Genomic DNA, 18,506 nt, shown 5'->3' on the forward strand with positions numbered 1-18,506 from the left:
CAAAATATAAATTTGTTTTGTGATATTTGAAGAAAGAAGAAAACAAAACAATGAACAAATGAAAGATACTAAAATGTCAAACGAGAAACAATTGCGATTTCCAAACGTTCCACTATATTATTCGGGTGTTGGTACAAAAATGTGGACTGCATTTTTGACGACATAACAAAATATACTGGTTCTTGATCAAGTTAAAAAGTTATTTTCGAATTACTTGATTATCGTGAAAATCATTTATTGATAATTCACTCAGAGATTGAAAAAAGTAATACATGACATCAGTGGCGTATTTACGATTTTGTTTCGGGAGGGGCTTTGCTAACTTTCGGGGGGGGGGGCTTTGCCTGAAAATGTGAAAATTCTGCAAGATATTTCATTTACTTTACTATACTAAGTAAGATTTCGGATGGGGCTTGAGCCCGGAAGCCACCCCCCTAAATACGCCACTGCATGACATACAGTTTCATTTTCATATAATAATAATAATAATAATAATAATGTAGTAATGGTAGTAGTAATATACTACTACTACTAATAATAATAATACTAATACTAATAATAGTGCAACATGAGAAATTAAGATGCAAAAGGGATTTTTTGCCTCTCGAGATGTAATTTTTTACTGTTTCAAGTTGGCATCACTGGCTAGGCAGCTGGAAAGAAGGGAGACAATTATGAGTAAGAAGTATGTTTTTGATCAAATATAAGCCTTAAAAATGAATAAGAAGTTTTTTGTAAGTTTATGTTGACGGGAGGTAAATAGAAAATTGTGTGATGTTGTAAATATATCTAATTAAATGAAAAGTACCTCGAAATGTAATATATTAATTTGGTTCAGATTAAGGGTTGTGTTTGTGCTAAAGCAGAAAGTAATATTTGTAAATTGGGAATCAGACTAGTATTTATTCTGCCGGTCTGTGCCAACGTACTAAGAAATTGCTATCACTATGTACAGCTGTGATTTGAACGCATTAATCTTTGCAGACAGACGTAAGTGCATAATTAACTCGTCAAACTATGGTTGGGTAGGTTATAGGTGAAACTCACTTTCCCGACCACCTGAGTAGTAAAGTGTTAGTATTTAAATCAAAGAACGGTAAGAGTGCACTTTGAGCAGAAACGTGATTTTCGATATCTTAGTTTGTCCCTCAATCTTGCAAATATAAGATCTCCAGTATTACTTATGTAACAAAACAGCTGGGATGACTGACATCTTTACACCTGGAGTGTCATGCTCTTACAATTCTGAATTTGTTCATAATTTTAAATTTTGACAAAATTTAATTTCTTTACAATATTTATATATTATTACAACTTTTTGAGGATTGAGTATAGCCCGTTCCCCCCAGTGATTTTTAACGAATCATAGTGATTCTAACGATTCATATTAATTCATAATGAATCGGAATCACATGCTATCAAGATTTAAAATGTAAATCTTGTGGTAAGGAGGCTTTAGTATAAGTAATAGTAGCTGTAGTAGTAGTAGTAGTAGTAGTAGAAGAAGAAGTGGTGAGGTGGTAGTTAGGAGCAATACTAGTAGTACTAGTAGTAGGAACGGGTTACAAGCCTCGCAGGGGTTGGTTGGGTTCTGTTCTCGATATAAGTAGTAGTAGTAGTAGTAGTAGCAGTAGCAGTAGTGGTAGTAGAAGTGGTGAGGTAATTAGTAGCAATACTAGTAGTAGGAACGGGTTAGAAGCCTCGCAGGGGTTGGTTGGGTTCTGTTCTCGATATTATTATTATTATTAGTAGTAGTAGTAGTAGAAGAAGAAGAAGAACTAGGGGAGCGGGCTATACACAAGCCCTTTTTGATATGTCCTGAGCCTCTAACCCCCAAGTAATTTTACAAATAGTGTAAAAACAAATTTACTTAGAACAGGCGAATTCCTCCATGATGGAACGCGCCATTTTTTTTTTTTTGTTTTTTTTTTACATGTCAACGTTTTCAAAAACAATCAAGACAAATTTAGTGAAGCAGTCCACTGGGCTATAAGGCTGGGACTTTTTTTTTTTTTTTTATAAATCTCTCGAAAGGGAAATAACTAGAACTAAAAAAACAGCTGAGCGAGCGAAGGGGGTTAGATGCCTCGCATGGCTCGTTTAGGTATGGTTTCTATAAATGTTCTGCTGAAAGTGCACTTTTGCTCAAAGAACGAATAAAAGAATATTTCCGCATCGGGGTGAGGGGCGCACTCACGAAGGATCCACCGGGTTCAGGCCGCCCTCAATACCTTCTGAGTCAACATTTGTACACTTTCTCAATAAAACTGCACGTGTTTAATGGAAATGATTTAAGCATAAAATTTTGATCTTCACTTCATCTGTATTCTTTCTCTTGTAAATACAGTCAAGTTCTATCATTTAAGAAAATAATAATGATAATATAAGTTACGTTTAACAGAAGGGGTCTAAAGGCACGTAAAGAACATAACATTTACAGGAGAAATAGATGATGCAAGTACTTAAACCTAAGATAACGTATACAAATCTAACTAACCTAAGCTAACGTAATATTAGTACAAATAAGCGAAATTATACAATTTTTTTGAAAATTATGGTGGACCTGTACACTAATATAATGTAACATAAACTAAACTAATCTAATGTGGACAGAAATGAGCAAAATTGTAACATTTTTTAGAAACAATTGCTGGACCCCTTCTGCTAAACATTAGTCAATATATATATATATATATATATTAAGGTGGTCCTTAATTACATGGCGAAATTATTTTTTCCGAATTTCTTTGCTCCCAACCCCTAAATTGGTTCCATGTCGGACCCAATTTATCCATGAAAAGATGGGCTCAATCGAAGAATATTTAACCGACCCCCAAGCGACTTAAAGTTTGAATGCATATCCAATATGTTAATATATAAAAAAAAAGTCTGGAATAAACCCTTACTTTAAAGCAGCTGAAGGGAAAGGGACCAAATCTTGGATACAGGGATTGGAAGTAATCCACATCTGACCCTGAGAAATAGCATGATGGCGGCCGTTTTGATGTCCGCAGTTTTGTATTCGGACCCAAAATTTTAAATGGAAATGGTGTTTTGTGACATTGTTGTTGGGTAACCTTTCATTATAAAAATATATCTTCCTATATTTTGAACTTATCTCTGGTAATTTAATTCTTTTTAGCTTTGAAATAATAGTTTATTGTGGGACTTCACATGCGCTGATACATACGCTCATTCAAGTCTCCCTCTGTCAGTATTGAATGCTGGAGCTGTTGCTAATCGCAGAGAAGCTGAAAAGCAAAGAAAATACAACAACCTTCTCGAAAAGTTTGTTTTCACTCCAATCGCTATTGAAAGAAGTGGTGCTTGGGGTGCAAGAAGTCTTGAATTCATTAGGGAGGTAGGAAGACGCATTTCTTGTGTTTCCGGCGAAGTTCGCTTAACATCTTGTTTAATACAGTGGATATCCGTTTCTACCCAACGTGGTAACGTCTCGTCGGTCCTGGGCACTTTACCACCTGGCAAGGAACTGGATGAAGTGTTTATACTCTGAGGGACTATAGTTTTTCTTTTGACGTTATAATCACATAATTATTTCTGATTTACTATTTCTTGTTTCCGACCATGAATCGACAATACAGTAATTATTATATTTATTCTCGATCACACAATAGTTAGTTACGGACAATAATTAATATTCTGTTATTTTGATTTTATCAGTAGATTTATATTTTAGAAACTTGAACTATTGAAAGATTATTGTGTCTTCTATACAGAATATCAGTTTTGTTTATAGAAAATATATATTTACCTACAACTCTCTTCTATACTCCCTTTTATATTAAGAACCATTTTTTCTTTCACATGTTGTGGCACTTCACCATCAAAGAATGCAAATGCCGCAGTTTCTGGTTTAAAATTTTGTGCCCGAATCCAAGATGGTGGACGTAAAGATATGCCTGATCTCGGTCACTACTCGGTATCAGGTATGGATCTACTTCTACAACCTCTATCCAAGATATGATTCTTTTCCCTCACCATTTTTAAGTTACAAGAGTTTATTACAAACTTTTGCCATATACTATACATTGTAAATGCATTCAGATGTTTAGGTCGCTTGGGGGTCGGTTAAATATTCTTCGATTGAGCCCATTTTTTTCACAGATTAATTTGGTCCGACATGAAACCAATTTAGAGGTTGGGAGCAAAGAAATTCGGAAATCGAAAATTAAAGACCACCCTAATATATATATATATATATATAAGGTGAAAGTCTTTTTTACAATTGCTTATCGTCTTTTTGGGTGCAGAATAATACCCGTTATATACTACATAGACGTAATGACGTATACCTTTCTCCCCAAAAAGCTTGCACCTCTCCAGCCAAATTTCTTGTGGCATGCCTGATCGAAGTTCACCCGAGCTGTCATTTGAACGCATCAATCTTAGCAAACAGACTAAATGAATAATTAACTCAACAAACTGTGCCTGTGTTTCGTTCTAGATGAAACTGACTTTCCTGAGCACTTGAGTAGTAACTTGTTAATATTTAAATCGAGAAACAAATAAAGGAGTACTTTCGTGCATTATATCAGTATTTATTGGCTGTTGGGCAAGTTTTGACACGCCATATTTTGTAAAGTTCAATGCTCTGCATGAAAGGACATTTATAAGGAACAAATTTCTGCAGGCGACAAAATTAAATAGAAGGTATTGAAGTAAAAGCTGGCATATTGAGGCAATCACAATTTGCACAATTTACAGGTAAAGTTGAATAATCTACATCGAAAGATATGTTTATAAGTAACATATTTGTGTAGACGGCAAAGTTCATAATGTTCGCGTTGAATATTAGACTGTAAGTCTGAGTATTACTAAGTGGGACTCTTATGGAAGAAAAGGGGACATATCCTTTTTCTCGCCGGCCAATGTTTAGTTAAGAGAAGTCAGCATGTTTTTCGATCGAAAACAATATTACCATTTCGCTAATTTCTGTTAATATTAGGTTAGGTTTGCCACTTCATATTTTGTAAAATGTGCAGGTAAAATTCAATATTCTGCATGAAAAGATCTATTTATAAGGAAAGAATAGACTGAAATAGTGTGACGTCATGTCCATCTCGTTGCCATGGTGATCGTAGTTTTATTTTTTAAACAACATGGCCTAAAAACCTAAGTACACAGCGAAAACAGTGACGTGTTGACTTCCGGATTGCAATGTCAAGCGTTGAAAGTGAAATATTCCCCCTGATATCACAGATTTTGAGATTTACACATTTGGAGGTTACGTGAAGTGTCAAAATATATTTAGCTTATGTATTATCGGATATTAAATTTAAATAATTCTGGAAACTTTTCATTTAGTAGTGTTAGTATCACACATTACATTCCATTATTAAGTCTACAGAAATAGTGTTTAAAAGTTATGCTGAACCACTCATAATTGGATGTTTTCCTGTCGTACTGTCAGTATGTATTTTTAAAGTACCGTAAGTAGGAAATATAAGGTAAAATCCGATGCATGTTAACCGATCAGAAATTGGTCCAGATTGAAAATTTTCAGAACGCATATAGTTACAAGCTTCGTATCCATCTCTTTTTGATTGATTGTTTGTTTGTTTGTTTATTTTGTAGCCACTGTAACCATGCACTGACAGTTTAAAGCGTGGCTGTAAAATATCTAAATGTGCTAATATAATCATTATTTTCAAAGTAGATAATTATTTTTCCTTGTAGAAAAATCGTATATTTGTTCTATTTTCATTGCGCCGAAGCTCATCAGTTGTACCTTAGAGCTTTTACATTGTGTATAGTTGCTTTTGTTGATTGTGCATTACGTAGTAATGGCGCTAGCATTACTTATGCAACTTCTATCTTATAAGATTACCTAGAGATGTGGCCACTGTAGAAAAGGGTTCCTTATATGTTACTTCGTTAATCATTAGATTTCACTCGTAAATTTTCTAAATAGTGGTCCCATATTCTTAATCTGTATCTTTTCCTGCCATCTTTACTTTGTCTTCAAACTATTCTAAAATTCTTATTAACTATGTGTTCTTATTAACAGTATACTTCATAGTATTCCTATCACTTCATCCATTTCTTTAGGGAAAAAAAAAAAACATGGCGATCACCATGGTAACGAAGAGGAAATGACATCACTATTTCAGTGTATTTCTGCAGGGGACATAATTAAACAGAAACTGATACATAAACGTACGTGAAATCTCGTTGCAGTGTAGTGTCATCCGTTACTCTATAGCGTCACAAACTCGCATTGGGACACAACTCGTACCCAACACAGGTATTGTGGGAAAGCAACTGGAAAATGAATGCAATGATTCTTGACTGCTTAGGGAGAGAATTGGGACACAACACTAAATGCATTAGTAAATGATGCCGGTGATGGCCTAGGTTTCAGTGTAATCAAATCCTAGCTTGCACATGTACCGGCATTCCTGGCCATCAAATAAACCTACATTTCTGCAGTCTGGCTAAAGCGAGCGAATGACGAGGCACAGTGAATTCTTGTTTCGTTTCTTGGGCTTGGAGTTTTGTTTTGTTTTCCATTTTTTTTTATTACAGTTGTTTATTATTAGACGTTTGAGAAAAACCTTCGGGTCTCATCCCAAAGGAAGGGAAAATCCCAACCTACACCTCCTCGCGGGAGAAAGCGGGCAACGTCTTTGGCGACTAACGTAGGTGGGGACCCACCGAATCCCGGGAAAGGAGTCAGCTTCTACCAAGTGCGAACGGCCTTCTCGGAGGGCGGATGAGCGGTTGTAGGTCAGGGCACCTTCTTGTTCTTAGGAGGGGAAACTCTCCTAAAAGGCGGATGAACCAGTAGATGGTCAACGGCATGGAGATGTGGAAAGGAAATGGAAATACTACCACATTATTTTTCCCAGAAGGGACGGAGGAGGAGAATAAATAAATATGATGGTTCTTCCTGGGGTAAAAAAAAAATTCGGAGGTAAAATAATCCCCAGTTTGGATCTCCGGATGGGGACGACTACGAGAAGAATCATCAGAGGAGAAAATAACTTTCATTTCAGCTTGGGAACCTTTAACTTACGAAGTCTACGATGTGAGGGAAAATTTGAAAGTGGAAATAGACAAATATAAAGTGGACATATTGGGCTTGAGTGAAGTAAGATGGCCAGGGAAAGATAGATAGTATCGGGAAATTACAGAATATACTATTCAGGTGACGGTAAGGCCGAGAATCGTGTCGCGATTGCAATGAAGAACGAAGCAGCAACAAGTGTAGCCAAACTTGAATGCTGCAGTGATCGCTTGATGCTTGTAAAACTACATGGAAAACCAGTGGGTATTGTGGTAATACAAGTGTATATGCCAACAACCGACCATGATGATAATGAAGTAGAAGTAATGTTTGACGAGATTAGTGACACATTTCATCAGGAAGGAAGAGGTAAGGTCAACGCCATACTACTGGGAAACTTCAACAGCGTAGTAGGAGAAGGAGCTGCGAATAAGGTAGTGCGACCATGTGAACTAGGTAGAAGAAACGAACAAGGTCAAATGCTTATCAATTTCTGTGAGCAACATCATCTGTTGGGAATGAACACGTGATTTAAGGAAAGAAACACCAAGCTGTACACGTGCAGAAATCCAGGAGATAAGAAATGCTACCAAATCGATTACATTACATTCTTGTATAGCAACGTTTCAGAGATAGTGTACGAGACGTGAAGACACTGCCAGGAGCGGACATGGATTCGGATCACAATTTCTTGGTAGCGGACGTGCAAACCAGGTTAAAGTCGATCGAGAAAAATGGTAGGAGAAATCGAAAATGGAACTTAGAGAGAGTAAGAAATATCGATGATGATATGAAAGAAGAGATTGAAGAAAAATTCTGTGCAACAGGCGATATGGTTGACAGTATAGAGGATATTTGGGGAAAAGATAAACAGATTCTACTTGACACACTCCACAATAACATTGGCAAGATGGAAAGAGCACCGAGAAAACCATGGATAACTGAAGCGATGCTTAAGAAGATGGAGGAACGCAGAAGGGCAAAAAGTACGGACATCAATGAATACAGGAGGCTGGATAATGAATTGAGAAGAGAAACTGACAAAACCAAAGAAAAGTACATAGAGCAAATATGTGAAGAAATAATGGAACGTCAATGGCGCGACTTCAACGCCCAATCCATGTATTACTCATACGTTGGTCCAATAAGGATCGTGGAAACCAAACAGCTGGCGTACTTTGTGTGCTGGTGCACCGTCATGTTGCCCGAAATCAGAACAAATATTGTACTAAGCTGTTTGGTTTCCACGATCTATCAAACAAGGTCCTAACAACTCGACCTATGTTGCGATTTGAAAATTCCACCTATACACCCTCCTTCGAAAATAGGGTACGGGAGAACCTCGTGTTTGACTCATTTTGTAGGCCCCTCTGTATTGTACCCTTCTGTCCAGAATTTCTGTCACATGTCTTTCAAAATACATAAATAGAAATAACTCTTTCTTATGATAGAAAATCTTAAACGTCTTCTTAGAAATATACAGAAAAAGAAAACACATATTTCTATTTAAAATTAAGAAATAAAGAAGGTATAATTAATAAAAATCTCCGAAACATTCATCGCCAAATTCTAATTTCCATTTTCGTAAACATGGCAAATGCGCAGCGAAAATTACAAAGAGAGAGGGAATTTTATGTTTTACTAGAAATACAATGTAAGTCTTTCATAATGTTAGTTACTATACATACAGCACGGCTCTAATAATCATAGGTATTAAACATTTTACACGAAAACAAACAATAAAAAGATATAAGACACAAAATATGCGAAGTGATCAGTTTTATTTTTTTTAAGAAAAGTTTGGTTCTGTCAATTCGTTAAATAACAATGTTTTGTTTTAATAATGTTCCTTAGTATTATTGTCTTCATTCTAATTTATTTGAATATTTACAGATAATTGAGAATTAAGTCTTTTTAAAAAGTATTACATTTATCCAGAATTTTATAAAAAGAGGAAACTTCATTCTAATCATTATCCCAATCGGAAGGGGAAACTTATGAATATTTGAAATGGTAATTAACATATGACTAAACTTTAATGAAACATTACTAAAATAAAACATTTACTCAGAATAGTCTCTGCAAGTAATTTGTAGAAAATGGACAGAAATAATGAACATAAACTATTAGTTTCAATTAAAAGTGTAGTAGCGATAGTTCTAAACCCAAGTAGAATATTCATTCTTTGCTTCATAAAAATAATAAACAAAACAAAACAAAAAAAAAAAAAAAAAAAAAAATGCAGAAAAGTAATTTAATAATATTATCCGAGTGAACGTAGATTAGTTGATGCTTCGTAATTGGAAGTCCCCAGATTCGAATTTCAATACCAAGCATACTAATTTGTGATTTTGCAGCCCCACCAGACGAATGCCGGGATACCTTTAATGCATAAAAGATTTGCATAATGAGTTTTTGGGGTGGACAACAACCGTATGCGTGGGTCTTATTGGATTTATCCATTTTCCCCATTTTTTTTTTCATTCCATCATTGTTACGATCTCCGTTAGCTTCAGAGTATAATCGTGGGACATTAAACCCAAAGAAAAAAAATATATAATTATAATACATAATATTTTTCTCGATATATAAACACTAATTCTAAAGTATATATGTACTAGCTGAACCTGCGCTCTCTACACAGCGCATCATTCGCATATGAGCATAAATCTCCTTCTCATTCCTCACAACCTATACACATGTCCCTTTACAGACACAAGTGAAAGACGTCTTGATTTTAAAAAAATCGGCAAGGGGTATCATAAAGTGGAGATTTTTTCGATTATTTTTTCCTCAATATCTTGCACCGTTTGCAAGATTTGAGCCTACTTCCGGTTGGAGTTTCTAATTCATGTATGACCAGTGTTTTCTTTCTTCTTGCATGCAGTATGTAATAAGCAAATACATTACATGTACAATTAATTATAATGTCAGTTATGTATGGTGTTCATTGGGCAAAACACTCAAAAATAAAGATTTATCTTATGTTAGACTCGAGAAATGGTTATCCTTCGTTTTTCACTATTATTTGGCCATGGAACAAACGCCTGAGACATATACAACCCCAATATACAACATTGTGGTGTTGGAATGTATAACACATAGGCTATGATGCTTTAGTTTTTTTTTTTAAATTTCAACGCTTCCAGTGTACCCTAAAAAAATGTAATAAAGAAATAATGGCCATGTTTATTTTTTTTTTAAATATTCAATTAGAACTGGACAATCTACGCAAAATTTCCAATCGATCAGTGAAAACGTCACCTTTCTAGAGCCTGTAGTTTCCGAGATCTATTGTCGAAAGGATTGACCACAAACATATAAACATAGTTTAAAAGAACTCGGAAGATGGAAGCACAATTCACATGCATTTATTTTAGAGAAGGCTTATTAAAATACAAAGGCTTTGAACAATAATTTTATATCATAAACTTTATAGAAAAGATATAGTTAACTAATTTAGATTATTTAAAGTACAAATACTCAAAATGTTTGTCTCTGTTAAACGTGAAATCACACATAACCATAAATGAAAGATTTGAAAGACAAAGTTATAGGTTGGAGCTCAGGCGCTTTTAATTGCTATTGTAGCATTTTAATATATATATATTTGGTCTAGGAATTAATACGTGCGGTTTTTAATAAAAATTGAAGCTTTATTTCAAAAACAAAGTAAATGAATACGTTAACAAAAATATTGTCCATCGCTAGCCACTACTTTCTCCCATCTTTCAGGCAATTTACGGATTCCGTGTCGAAAGAATTCCTCATCTTTTGACGCAATCTAATCAAACATCCATTTTTCGATATTTTCTGAAGAAGTGAACCGCTGTCCAATCAAATCGTTATTCATGCAATCGATCAAGTAGTAGTCAGACGGAGCAGTGTCTGGTGAATATCGCGGGTGGAGTAACACTTTCCATCCGACATTTTCCAAATAGGTTTTGACCGGTTTTGCGACATGTGGTCGAGCGTTATCATCTTGATAAATAAGTTTATTATGCCTGTTATTCCATTCTGGTCGTTTTCAGGCCAGAGCTTGCTTCAAACGCATTAATTGTTGTCGATAGCGGTGTCCATTAATGGTTTCACCAAGTTTCAGAAGTTCATAGTACACCACACGTTTCAAATCCCACCATATATACAGCATAACCTTTGCACAATGAATATCTCGTTTCGGTTGTGAAGGACCTGGTTCACCTTGCTTCACCCAGGCCTTTTTTCGTTTAGGATTCTCGTAATGAATCCACTTCTCATCACCAGTTACAATTCGATGCAAAAATCCCTTCCTTTTCTGTCTTTGAAGCAGCAATTCGCAAACGGTTTTTCTTCTTTCAACGTCTTTCTTTTCAATTCATGTGAAACCCAATAAGACATCTTTTGCATCATTCCTATGGCTTTGAGACGTTTGGAAACTGTTGTTTGCTCAACTCCAAATGCTTCTGCAAGTTCGTCCTGCGTTTGACACGAATCCTGATCAAGCAATGCTCTCAATTCTTCATCTTCAAATTCTTTTGGCTGTCCAAATTGCTTTTGGTCTTCCAAGCTGAAATCACCACCTTTAAACCGTGCAAACCACTTCTGGCACGTTCGCTCAGCTAGAGCATGGTCACTAAACACTTCCACTAAAATATGATGACTTGCGGTAGCACTTTTCTTCATGTTAAAGCAATGAAGAATAACTCCCCGCAAAAACACTTTATCAGGCACAAAATGCGCCATTTTCAGTTGAAGAAAAAATGTTGTTGTTTCCGCTTCAAGCAACTGACATATACTAAACAAGATGCTCAATGACAGTAGTTTTCAACGCATGTTTGGATCAACGAAACTATGGGACAATAAGCTAGTTACGCCATCTTTTGTAAAACCGCACGAATTAATTCCTAGACCAAATATATTACAGGAAAATGGCTGAACCATCTGAAATGAACATAGTTAGGCCTATCACTTGACTTCAGCAGAATTTTTAGACTTCCAAACTATGCTTTGCTTAAATATCAAAAGTCTCCATTCATCTGTCGACAGCTGTCAGAAGAAATTTTAAGATATCGAGAACCAATTATTATTATTTGGCTTTTGGAATCTATTTAACATTTCAAGTTAACACTCATCATACTTCGTATTACTCTATCCATACAGGAAGTGGTAAAAATTTACTAGTACTTCCGATTTATATATTGCTCTCTACAAAGGAGAAATGCCAAGAGACGTCGACAATAGGTCTTTCGATATTATTGAAACGTCCCAAGGAAGAAAAAAAAAAACTTTTATTTCAATTTTTATCCCTCAATGCCAACCAGAAGTTTTGGAAATCTACGATTTTCAGTCATAACATTAATCACAATATCAAACTAATCACATTAATCACAATATCCAAACCCACTTAAGATAGATCAAACTCAGTATGTGAGCAACTTGACACTAGTCCCAGCACCTTCGAAAATTTCGATTTTGAGGAGAGGAGAAAGATCAAATTGTACATATTTTAAATTCCCGTTTTCTGTTTATGAAAACGGGCCCCGGAGGCTCAGAGGTAAAGCGTTCACCTCTGGTGCTTGGGGTCCTAGGTTCAAACCCTGCTCCTGTCAAGTGAACTTTGTGGTGGACAAACACCGTGTGGGTTAGTTTCCTCTGGTTTCTCCCGTTTCCTCCTCCTTTCTTCATTCCACCATTTCATTCATCTCCCATCATCACCGTCTCCATTAGCCTAACCAGCATAACCGTGGAACGTAAAGCTCAAAAATTTCATTTCATTTTTTCTATTTGTGAAAGCCAAGGCGAGAAAATAGTTAAACTATTTATAATTAACTAGCAAATTACCAATTCTTCGCACAGGCAGAATACGTTTCCGTTTGGACATAAAGGGCAACGGTGGCCGAATTTAGACTTAAACGGCATCGAAATTGTCACTGTTCGTCTCAGCGACCGCGAAAACTATACATTCGACACTAATATAAGCCATTTCGATCGTTTTCATGTATCTCCTCCTCCCTCTCCCCCAAGCTGCGGAACTGAATTTGAATTTAAACGTAATCGAAAGTGTCACAGTTCATCTCAGTCACCCTGGAAACTATGGATTTTACACTAATATCGGCCATTTTCGATCTTTATATATATATATATATATATATATATATATATATATATATATATATATATATATATATATATATATATATATATATATATACCTCCTCTTCCTTGCCTAAGTTGTTCCGTCAAAGTGAAATTATGAAAACCATCCCAGGTTTGAATTTCATTTATGTTGAAAATTTGATCGATATTGGTCGGCTGGTTTAAAAGTTATTAAATCACATGGTCACTTTCATTTTCATTTATATAAGTTTGTGAATTGAGTCGACTTTGGTTTCTCGTATTTCATTTTGATTCATAGGCGTATCCTAAGGAGAGGAAGAGTGCTTAAATATATCTTTCAAATATATTATATAAATCCAATCTTCCCCTGCCAGGAGCGGGCATTTCAAGTACAATATTACAAGAACGACATCAATCTTGCCTGCACAGTCATAACGAAAAGACATCTGAGCCCTGGAAAAAGAATTTTTGAACACTGTGCGTGACCTGGATTTTTTTTCTTTCTTTTTAATTCAGAGGTGTATACTAAGGAGCGAGAGAGGTTCATATTTTATACGTACTAAAAATAAAGTATCTCAATCTCAAACTAGGAATATGAAAATTTCTATACATATTTCTCATTAAAAATAAATGGGCATATATCCTAACATTTTCCAAAATTTCGCTTTTAAGAAAGGGAAGGGGGCATTTGAAAAATTATTTTATTCATATTCAAATCATCGTTACCTATTTCATCATCATGGAAACTGTAAACAGTTAGAAATTAATTGTTGAACATATTTAATAATGTCATTGAGCAGAGATTTTGTCATGTTACTTTCGTTAAAATGCATAAGGAAAGAGCGTTCAAGATTTATGCTAGAGCAAAGTCTCGTGAGACGGATATCTCACGAGACCTTTAACCCTTTTAAGATATATCGTAGTTTTTACTACGAAATGATAGTGTCTTCAAAATTCGATTAAAAGAGAACTAAGAAAGCTATTTAGTTCCTTTTTTTTATTTTACAAGAGAGGAGGCATTGAAGAAAGCCTTGGAAGGATCTATACGCTTCCGAACGTCATAACATAGGGGGATATGACGTCATAACTTTACAAATACCCTTTCTTTAGTGAGGTCTAAATTCAACATTTTTTTTTGTGAGCTTCTCTTTAACCCTAGATTTCTGAAGTTTTACACAAACAATCGGTGGTCCATTTAGTTTTTATCTGAATTTTTTCGGATCTCTTCGTCAACACAGAAAGGGAGTTCAGAGGGGCTAAAGGGTAAAAAAAGGGATATTTCTTAACCAAAAATCCCACTTTCGCGATTATTGCTCCGCTCAAGCGCACGATAGGGACATCTGAGTGGTACTTTCTGAACCTACTAGATTCTGAACAAAACGACGCATGAATCATCATTCTACGATAGCTAGGGACATGTCAGGGATGTTTTTTCATAGTATCCTTTTTGTTACTATTGTAATTTGGAGCGTTTTGCGCACTTCTCCCACATGGGAAAATATTTTTTCCGCCCACAGTTTTGAAGATAGGAGATTGGTATTTGTCACAAGTAATTAGTACCACAAGTACTATTTTTGCAAGTGCTTTCCAGATCTGTATGATTACCCCGGGCCATGCCAGAGGGCCCCAAAATAGGAAAAAATGGTATTTTTTCACAAATAATCCCTATTTTCCTTAATTTTTCCCTCCTTAGGGACGTCCGAGGGACCTGCGAACGGTACTGTTTGAAAGCCTACTCTATTCTGAAGAGAACGACATATGAATCATCATCTTACGATAATTATGGACGTGTCAGGGAATTTTTAAAGTTTGTATAGGGTATTCTGGGACATTCTGGGTATATTCGCAGAAGAGTGATATATTTTTCCCGTCCTTAGTATTGAAGATAGGAGATTGATACTTGTCACAAGTAATTAGTACCACAAGTACTATTGTTGTAAGTGATTTCCAGATCTGTATGTTTACCCAGGGCCGCGCCAAAGGGCCCCAAAATGAGAAAAATGAATCTTTCACAGAAAATCCCTATTTTCCTTAATTTTTCCCTCCTTAGTGACGTCCGAGGGACATGTGAGTTGTAATATCTGAAAACTTTCTCTATTCGGAAGAGAACGACGTATGAATCATTATCCTACGGTAGTTAGGGACGTGTCAGGAAATTTTAAAATTTTGTAGGGTGCATTTTAGGGAAATTTTGGGCGTTTATTTGATGCTCTCCCATCATACGTAAAAAAAAAAAAAAAAAAATACCGCCCTTACTATTGAAGACAGGAAATTCTAATTTGTCACAAGGAATTAGTACACTACATTGTATTTTTCAAGATTTTTCAGGTTTGTGCTCAGATCGGGGGGGGGGGGGGGACTCAGGGTGCCCCAAACTTTGAAGATATTTTTTGTCAAAAAATCCCCTCAGATACATGATAGGGACATGTGAGTGATACTGTCTGAAAGCCTCCTCTATTCTGAACAAAACGTCGTATGAACCATAATCCTGCGATAATTAGGGATGATGCTGTACCTTCTTGACTGAAAGTCAACAAAAACACACACACACACACACAAAAAAAAAAAAAAAAAAAAATCTTAAAAGGGTTAATTTAAGAATATAAAACTCAGTGCATATATTTCTAATTTAAAATTAGTAGGTATGTGTTGTAGTGTTTTAAAAAATCCGCCTTTAAGGAGGGGGTGAAACAATTCCTACAATAATTTTCTTCACATTCGAGTAAAATACCATCCCATCATAATGGAAAAAAATTTCAAGCATTTGAAATGATTTCTAGAGCATAATTAGCATAGCTCGAAACGAGATTTTATCATGTTCATTAAAATTGTGTTAATCGAGGGGAAAGGGAACAGAATTTATGTCAAGAAACTGTATATCTTTAATGTTAGGACGATGAAGTTTTGTATATATACTCCTACATAAAAACAAGATGACACATCCTACAACGGTTTGACAATTCCATCTTTAAGGAACGAAGAGTTAAACTGCTATAATTGTTTTCTAAATATATAAAATTGATACCACCGTTGCTGATCTCATTACGGGAAAACGAATAAATCGTTTGAAATAACTTTTAAACATAGCGCAATAACCAGTAATAGCGGAGAAAATCGTCTTAAAGTTTTCGACTCGACGCGTTATCAAGTGACGGCGTGGCAAAGTGAGGAACATCTACACCTCATTTGCAAAGGGTACGGGTTAACTTTTCGCTTGAGTCATTTTTTGTTTGATACTTTAACCAGTAAAGTAGCCATTTGTAACTACAAGTAAAATATTAATTCACCATATGTTTATAATGCATAAAAATATATAAATATTCAAATCGGTTGTAAAACCTTGCAATGTTCCATGTTAAGTAGGAACAAAATGTAACCTATTCCGTAAATATATTGATAACACGAGTTATGGTTACCACAGTCGTTGTGTAAAAAATGTTCTTGACGCTTCGTGTGTATATCTGTGGACAGTGTGCGAATTACGAGGGGGATGGGAGGAAATCCCCTTTTTGGTAATACTGGATGTATAACCAGGAGCACCATTTCAGACGACAATAGTATGGGAAAGTATGACATTTGTAGCCAGGGGTGTCATTTATTGGAGTAAGAGGGTGCAATTGCCCACCGAAGAGTTCGAGGAATACATAAATTTTATTCGAATATCGACTAATATACTAGTGCAAAACGTGAGTGTTATGTCGGTGGTGCTCTTGCCCCCCCCCCCCCCCGACACTGAAGCGAAGTCTGAAATACCCCGCTGGTTATAACATACATCCAGTATTACCAAAGGGAATTTTCCCCTTATCTGCCTTGTAATTCGCACACTGTCCACAGATATACAAACGAAGCATCAAGAACATTTTTTAGACTACGACTGTGGTAACCATAATATAACTTGTGATATTAATATATTTACGGGATAGGTTACATTTTGTTACAGGTTAACATGGAACATTGCAAACGTTTACAACTGACTTGAACATTTCTATTGTTTTATGCATTAAAACATATTGTGAATTAAAATTTTACTTGTAGTTACAAATGGCTAATTTATTGGTTAAAGTAAAAAAAAATGACTCGCGGGAATCGAACCCGGGACCCTTTGCATGTGAGGTGTAGATGCTGCTCACTCTGTCACGCGCTGTCACTTGATAACGTAACGCGTTGTTTCATATATGCGGCGAATCGGAATCTTTAAGACTCTTTCTGGCTATTGCATTATCCCCAGTTTGTAATATTAACACACTAAATGTGCACTACTACCTCGCGAAAGATGACCCCGAAGTTCATTTACCAAAGTCTGCTTTTCCCTTTTTAGTTTTCATCAATTTACTTTAATTGAAATGCCCATCCAAAGGTGAGGAAGGAGGTTTAAATGAGCCTTCGAAATATTTGTCAAATAAACCTCTTCTCGTTCAAAGAACAGATATTTCTGTTATTGAATAAATAAATAAATAAATAAATGTAGAAAATACCAGGATTTCCTTCAAGCAGTCAGACGAGGGTTAAAATAGAAATGTGAAGTGCGTCCTTGATATGTAGACTACACTATTGATCGTAGTTGTATTTACTTCACCAGTCTTAAATGGTTTATGTATATTGAATTCTACGTTACTCCTATAAAGTAAATTGAGAATGGTTCAAGTATATGTGAATTATATCTTTTTGTTAAATTACTTGTTACTGCATGCCCATGCAGCTAATTAGTACCTTTCTGAAGAAGTACGGGAAATTCGGATTCGATTCTAGGTAGAAGTGAATTTGTTGCGGATTCGAAGTTAAGCTGTAAAGACTCGATGTTGCAAGGAGTCGTTAAACTTCCAACAACTAATTCATAAGTATTTTATATGATAATGTATTAGACTGAGATAGTAGGGCATGTCATTTTTGAGGTTGAAATATACTTTTTGCAATTTTTCATGATGAGGGGTCTTAAAAATATGTTTTTAGGTACGAGAAATTGAAATCCGCACTTAGTTTTGTGATTAAATAAATTCTAGTTAGGTAAATTGAGATTTGGATATAGCACAAGAGCAGATTTCGGAATTTCATACCAAAATACTTTCGAAAATGCCATGTGATGCTATAAAATAAAATATTTTTCCGTTTAAAACATTTATTAGTCACCAAACTTATTGATACAAGCTAGAAGTGCAATAAGAAGCAATAAATAATCAATACTTTGAAGAAATACTCAATGAACTTTCTGCACACATAGACCTACGTACTCAAATGCTGTATTTAGACATTATATTATTGTATTACTGTTACTACGAACAGAAAGAAAGTATTATTTTGATTACGTACTATTATATTTTATAATTGTTGTGGTAAAAACATGTAACATTCTCCATGCTTGAACCCTGTAACATCTGTTCCGAAT

General features: G+C 35.4%; 1 protein-coding gene across 7 annotated transcripts in view; it reads left to right on the forward strand.

The window, feature by feature from the left end:
- Window positions 1-570: 570 nt before the first annotated feature.
- Window positions 571-18,506, forward strand: part of Atg4a (Autophagy-related 4a) — a 440,329-nt gene continuing 422,393 nt past the window's right edge. For 3 of the 7 annotated variants that reach the window (XM_081769295.1, XM_081769301.1, XM_081769303.1), the window contains exon 1: window positions 634-734. The gene's annotated coding sequence lies outside the window, so the exon portion shown is untranslated. Of the gene's footprint in view, window positions 756-839; window positions 991-18,506 lie in introns of those variants that run through there. The other 4 variants (XM_081769296.1, XM_081769297.1, XM_081769299.1 and 1 more) reach the window with 4 other exon arrangements.

The sequence above is a fragment of the Thermobia domestica genome, chromosome 8 (genome assembly GCF_964235325.1).
Source record: "Thermobia domestica chromosome 8, izTheDome1.hap1.1, whole genome shotgun sequence".
NCBI lineage: Eukaryota > Metazoa > Arthropoda > Insecta > Zygentoma > Lepismatidae > Thermobia > Thermobia domestica.